Genomic DNA, 7,582 nt, shown 5'->3' on the forward strand with positions numbered 1-7,582 from the left:
CTCTCTGTCAACTCTGTAGGGAGGTCCTTGTCGCTTCTGAGCTTCTGCTACTGGTCAGGCTTCACAAGGCTTAGCATCTATCTTCCCCCATCTCTACTTCTTTGTTTAATCTCTTTTATATCTCAGAAGAGATTGACTCAAGATACACTCTATACTAATCCTGCTTCATTAACATAACAAAGACAACTCATTCCCAAATGGGAATATAACCGCAGGCATAGAGGTTAGGATTTACAACACATATTTTTTGAGGCATAATTCAATCCGTAACAGTTCCCTCTCATCGGTTTTATTTTTCCTTGCAATTCATGTGCTGAAGAAACCCATAGAGTTTCCCACAGTCTGATTTTGCTGATCATATCCCCAAGGGGCAGTTTAATATGTTCCTCTGTCCCTTGTATTTCCTGTAAATTGGTGGATAAATCTAGGCTTGTTCTGAACTTTTTGATGAGGCACATAGTGTTGGGTCTCTCTTTTGGTGGTGTTAGCAGTCTTTGGGGATCATTGCCAGAATGATTATTTACCAGTTGCCATAGAGTTTACTCCAACACGCAACCTTACATGTGTCAGAGTAGAACTATGCTCTATAGGGTTTTCAAAGGTTGATTTCTCAGAAGTAGATTGCTAGTCCTTTCTTCTGAGAAGCCTGTGGGTGGATTTGAACCTTCAGCTTTTCGGTTAATAGTCAAGCGCGTTAACTATTTGAGCTTTTCAGGGATTTCAGAACCATTGATACCCAAACCAAACCCATTGCCATCGAGTCAATTCCAACTCAAAGAAATCCTTCCTATAGGACAGAGTAGAACTGTCCCATAGGGTTTCCAATGCTGCAATGTTTACAGAACCAGACTGCCAAATCTTACTAGAGCTTCTAACTGGTTCATTCCTGTTAGACAATTGCTGAAAATTTGCATTTCCACCCAGATATACTAAATCAGAATCTACATTTTAACAAGATTCTTATCGATAAGAATCACCTGAGGATTTCATAGAACGTAGGTTCTGTTTCAGTATGTCTGGGGTGGAAATGCGAATTCTCAGCATGGGTCAAACTAGAATAAACCAGTTTGGATCCCTGAATCTTTCTGCCATGGAGAGGCTGGTGTGTTTGAACCACCAACCTTTCAGTTAACAATGAAGTGCTTAAGAACTGTGCCATCAGGGCTCCTTTTTTAGGGGTTACAAAATTATGATGTTGTATCATTCCTTCTTCATTTAAAAGCTAGACCACTTCTTTGAAGAGACACTAACCCCCATCAGCTCTTTGGTTATGGAGAGACAGGATTTAATTAGGAAAGGCAGGATACATGCATTCTCTGCCTGGTTCCTTTTAGTAGGACATGGTATTTAAATGTCATAAGCTGAGTGCTCAATCTCAGAAGAATGTTCATTGTCTCTATTTCTTATCAGTGGAGAGAATTAGGAAATACATTTTGTATATGTGTATGTGATTTGGGTCAAAATTACAAAGCAATTTCATTTTCCATACAACAGTTCATACACATTTTCTTTCATGACATTGATTGCAATTCCTGGATTATAATAACTCTCTTCCCACTTCCTCCCTGTGTCCTTTTTCCCTATGCTTTCCTGCCCTCTGTGCCATCTCCGTATGCAAATACTGCCCTTCTGATCTCCCATGGTTGATTGTACTGAGGAGTGCACTTACCACTGGTGTAAATATTTACCTTATACACCTGTCTATTGTTTAGCTGGAAGCCATGGGAATGAGTTCAATTCCAGGTCTGAAGAGTATCTAGGGGCTGTAGTCTCGGAGATTTTAACAATATCTCTCAGACCAGTAAGCCCGGTGTTTTTTATGATTTTGAGTTTTGTTCTACATTTTTCTCCCACTCTATCCAGGCTCTCCTTTCTGAGTAGTTGACATTCGTAGCTGGGCACTGTCTAGTTCTTCTGGTCTCAGGATCTTGTAGGCTGAGGCTTGCATGGTCCACTAGTCCCTTGGACTAATTGTTTCCATGCATCTTTCATTTTCTTCATTCTTTGCTCTGGATGAGGAGAGACAAATGGTTGCATATTAGATGGCCACTTGTAAGCTTTTAAGACCCCAGTTGATATTCACCAAAGTAGGGTGTAGAACAATGTTTTTGTGTAGTATGTTAAGCCGAGAAATACATTCTTAAAAGATAAAACACATCATAAGTTCATATTTATACTTCTGAATTAAATTCAGGGCTATAGTGTTTTTACTTAACCTTGTCAATCTTACATCTATGACACCACACAGTTACTGGTTTGCTTCATCTCATAATCATATACAACGGTCTCAAAATAACACCAACCCTATTATCACAATATTATTACTGAAAATAGTCATATATATATATATACATATATATATCTCCTTAAGATATATCCTGCTATGGATATACAGTCAAATTACTGATAATTAAAAAACAAAACAAACTCACTGCTCTCAAGTTTATTCTGACTCATAGTGACCCCTGATGGGATTCCGAGGCTATAAATCTTTACAGAAATAGATTGTTCCATCTTCCTTCTGCAGCTGGTGGGTTTGAACTGCTGACCAAATATCTTAATTAAAGTCCCTTGAGACATCTCACCTCTATGGTGTTATGTCACCAACTCAGTACAGTTAGGTTCATTTGTTTAATTTTGCTTTTAATTTTTAGGAATTATTTTTTCCTTTTAAAAATTAATTATATTTTATAACTATGCAAAATAATTACCTGGTTACAAAATCAAATTTAGCAAACAAGCACAGTCAGAAGAATCTAGCTTCTATACCTATTCTCTCAACTCTTTCATCTTTTTCTAAGTTCATATACATTTATGTCAAAAAAAAAGGTGTGGTGTGTGTGTGTGTGTGTGCATTTGCTTCTCTACCTTTTGTCATATAAACATTTTGTTATGCTATGCTTTTCTCCAGTTGCTTTTTTCACTTATCAATATAGTCCAGATGTAATTATGTAGTATGGTATACAGAGGAGCTCTGGTGACGTAGAGCCTAAGGCATTTGACTGCTAACCAGAAGCCTGGTGGTTCAAACACACCAGCCACTCCTTGGAAGGTAGATTGGGCAATCTACTTCCGTAGTGATACCGCCTCGGAAACCCAAGGAGGGGTTGCTATGAGTCGGATCCGACTCGACAGCAGTGAGTTTGGTTTTTGGTTTCTGGATGGTATATAGAGGGAGCCCTGGTGGTGCAGTGGTTTACTAATCAAAACGTCAGCCATTCAAACCCACCAGCTGTTCCATAGGAGAAAGATAAGGCATTCTGCTCTGTAAAGATTTACAGCCTGGAAACCCTATGGGGCAGTGAGAGTTGAAATCTAAGAGAATTCTGCTCTAAGGATTGGAATCAACTTGACAGTAATGGGTTTGGTCTTGATTTCAGTGGTATATCTTTTTGGTATTTCTTTTTCTTTTTTTTTCAGTTGAATACTTCTCCATTTTGTAAATATTCCACAGGTTTTGCAACCAGGTCCCTTTTGATCAACAGTTGGGTTGCTGCCAATCTATTGTGAAGTAGTGCTGCAAGAATAGCCTTGTGCATGCATCTTTTATATTTTTGCCACAGTATCTTTGGGATAGATGCCGAGAAGTGGGAAAGTCAGCTAGTGAATAAATTCATACGTAAGTTTTCTAGATATTACCCAATACTTTTCTATAGAGAGTATACCATTTTGCATCCCCACCAGCTATGGATAAGAATGCCCATTTCCATTTGACAATCTGGTCAACAGAATATGCTATGAAAAAAATAAAGAGATTTTTGTCAATCTGCTAGGTAAGGAATGGTGTCTCAGTAAGTTTTAATTTGCATGTTTCTTATAGTAGACAAAGTTGAGAATCTTCTCTGATGGCTAAGGGCCATTTGAATATCATTCCCATCACTTGTCTGTTCATTTATCTAGTCCATATTTCTATAGAGTTGTTGGCCTTTTTCTTCATTAACTTAAGAGCTCTTTATATATTAAGTATAATAATTCTTTGTCTATAATATATTTACCAGTTTGTTATACTTTGCTTTTGGCATTTTTGCCATGCAAGTATTTTTTATGTCATCAAATTTATCAGTCATTTCTCACATTGCTTTTGGATTTTAAGTTTTAGGAAAGTGTTCTCTGTATAGTTTTCAGAGGAATTATCCATATCTTCTTTCAGTCATTGTGGGCTTTTATTTTTTACATTTGTCTTGATCCATTTGGAATTTCTGTGATTTGTTCTTTTGGAAGGCCATGGTATATCCAACATTTTTGCCAACACCACAGATTGAACCCATCAGTTCTTCTTCTGTCTTCCTTTTTCATTGTGTAGCTTTCACATGCATAAGAAGCAATTGATAAGACCATGGCTTAGGCCTGGCTCACCTTAGTCATCAAAATGTAAAGTTGATTTTAAAGTTTGTAATCATATAAATTATAAACAAAGAATGAATACACACACACACACACACACACATATACATATATATCAAAAGAATGAATATAATTATATATATATACACACATTTATATATATATATATATATATATATATATATATATATATATATATATATCAAACCAAACCCACCGCCTTAGGTCATATCCGACTCAGAGTGACCCCTCCTCAGGTTTCCAAGGTGGTATCACTATGGAAGTAGATTGCCCAACCTCCTTCCAAGGAGTGGCTGGTGAGTTTGAACCGCCAGCCTTCTATATATATACATATGAACATGGGAGAGCTCTGGTGATATAGTGCCTAAGGCATTTGACTGCTAACCAGAAGGCTGGCAGTATATCAACCATCATGAAGATGGTACAGAACTAGGCAACATTTTGTCCTGTTTATATGTAAAGTGGTCATAAGTCAGAGTCAACTCAATGGTAACTAACTACAACATCATCTAGCAACAACGTTCTTAGAATGTGAAAACAGATTCTACCGATAGGTCTGTAACAGGAGAATGAAGTGCACATGTCCACCAAAAGACATGCACAAGAATGCTCATAGCAGCTTTAGTCAAATAACCCCAAAATTGCGAAGGATCCACATGTCTGCCAGCAAGAGAATGGGTAAATACATTACAGTGTGTTCCTTCAGTGGAATGCTACACAACAATACAAAGAATAAACCGTTGCTAAATACATCAATATGAATGACTCTCAAAGGCACAGGGCGAGCAAAGAGTACAGGACAAAAAAGGAAGTGGGAGAGAGAATATACTAGATGATTGGTTTTTGGTTTCTGGATGGTATATATTTTGTTCAAGACAGATAAAACTGATCTATGATGATAAAGTCAGAGTAATGTTTATAGAAGAAAGAGAAGCATTAGAGAGACTTCTAAGGGGTTGGAAATGTTTTATATCTACATCTGGGTTGTTGTTACATGTGTATATGTATATATATGTGGTGTGTGTGTATACAGCTATGCAAAATTTCATTGAGTTCTATATTTAAGATTTGTACACTTTATGTATGTTGTATTTTAATAATAATTTTTTAAAAAATCTCAGAGAACCTCCTCATGAGTCCCCAAAGAGAAAACTCCTCTGAAATCCTCAGACCCCCAAATATTTGCCATAGGAAAAGTCTTGTTGTTGAATAAAACCAGGGTTCACAGATTTCAGTGTCCTCTGTGTAATGGTGCCCTCTGGAGTACAGATAGATGTAGGGTTTCCATCTTACATTCAAGTTAAGATGAAAATTTTTACCCTTTTATTTCTCACTTACCTCAATCACCATGTGAGGGAGATATGGCTCAGGTATGGATGAGGAACATTATAGAGTGGCATGAGGACTCCCATACAGAAAAATAGAAGTTTCTTTGGAATTGCATAGCTAGCTTCACAAGAAGAACAAAAAGAACAGTTATAAATTCCTTGAGGGTTGGAAGCCATCATTTTCTTCATGTTTTATCCCTTGAGAACTTATCACTGTGTCATTCCTGAACAGAGGGGAAAAAAAAAAATCGTAATGAATGAATAAAAAAAATAAAAGGATAAATGGATGGATGGGAACCTTCCATCCTCAGTAAAACAAGGTTTAATTATCATTCTAAATACATGCTTTCTTTGCGGTAAATCCTCCTCAGCACTTCCTGATTAGAATAAACCTCCCTCATCTCCTTCCCTTCAATTCTATTGTATCATTGATGAAACATAATTACATCTAAGTGGTGTTTTTCTCAATGTTCTTCCTTGTTGAATGTGAAATACGTCCTGTTCTCATGCTTTGTGTCCCATGGTGAAATTTTCAAGCGATAAGAGCTGGTTTATATTCCCATAATCTCTTTTTATGGGAATAGGCAACATTAACCACCCAGGAGATGGCTCCTTACCTTGTATCTGCTGTACATTTCAATAGCCCTGATGGCATGCTCTCAGCTGCTCCTTCATGTCCATGAGTACGTTCTTGCCAGAATAACTGTGTGATGACTATTGATCTTATCTGACACCAAATCATTTCTCCTTATCCTAGAAGAATGTCATGTGTAATGGTTGAGCACCATAGCTCTAGAGGTGGGCACAGAACCCAGGCTAGGTTGATCATAACTCCACAACCCTGGGCATAGTGACTAGTGGCCAAAATTGTTTTTTGACTTGTTTCAAAGTTGAGAAAGAAAATCTTTTTTCCTCTCTGGTTGGGACCTGTCAGAATGCACTTGTGAGGCTAGAGGTACCAGCTACCATATTATCTATCATGTGAGGAAGCCCAGCAGCCATATCAGCCACCATATTATTTAGCATATGGAGAAACCCACTATGGCAGGAGAGACTAAACACTTAGAGATGAGCAATCAAGGGCAGAGGAAGAAGTCCTGATGACTTTTAGTCCCTGGTCTCTGTGATCCCCAAGTTTCCTGATTCCCAGCGTTCCTGCATCTGAGTATCTAGAACCTCATTTGACTCCGTGAATCCCTCTAGGACCCCTCCAGTAAATCCCCTTCCAACTTTTTATTCTAAGCAAGTGTGATTTGGGGTTTGTCCATTGTAACCAAGAAAGGGTTGGCAATGACAGACTGTAGACTTCATCAGGGCCAGGATTCTGTCTCAGCACTTTTGTGTATCCCTCAGTTTCTACCACAATGACCTCAAAACTGGTATTCAAGACATACCTGCTGATTCATTCTTAATATTGAATTCTTAACAGCAGCTGTTTTTTAAAAACTTTTAATTGTGATTTGGGTGAAAGTTTACAGAGGAAATTGGTTTTCCATTCAACAATTCATATACATTTTGATCCATGATATTGATTTCAATCACTACAAGGTAACAACACTCTTCCCACTTTTTCCTTGTGTTTACCATTTCCATTTGCCCTTCTTTCCCATCTCTTTCTGCTTTCTGAGCTTTATTCCTTGGCCAATGTTGTCATTTTGATTTTGTATGATTGGTTATTCTAAGGAGTGCATTACTCACTGGTGTTGTTGTTCACTTTGTAGCCCTCTCTACTGTTTGGCTTTAAGTTGAGTGCAGGCTATGAGTTCCGTTCCAGGCTTGAAGGATGATTAGCAGCAGTTTTTAAAACAATAGTCTTAACATTGTTGGAGCTCTGGTAGCACAGTGCCTAAGCCATCTGACTGCTAACCCGAAGGTTGGCAGTTCAAACC

This window comes from Orycteropus afer, unplaced genomic scaffold (genome assembly GCF_000298275.1).
Source record: "Orycteropus afer afer isolate SDZICR_OR568_19922 unplaced genomic scaffold, OryAfe1.0 scaffold00024, whole genome shotgun sequence".
NCBI classification, from domain to species: Eukaryota; Metazoa; Chordata; class Mammalia; order Tubulidentata; family Orycteropodidae; genus Orycteropus; species Orycteropus afer.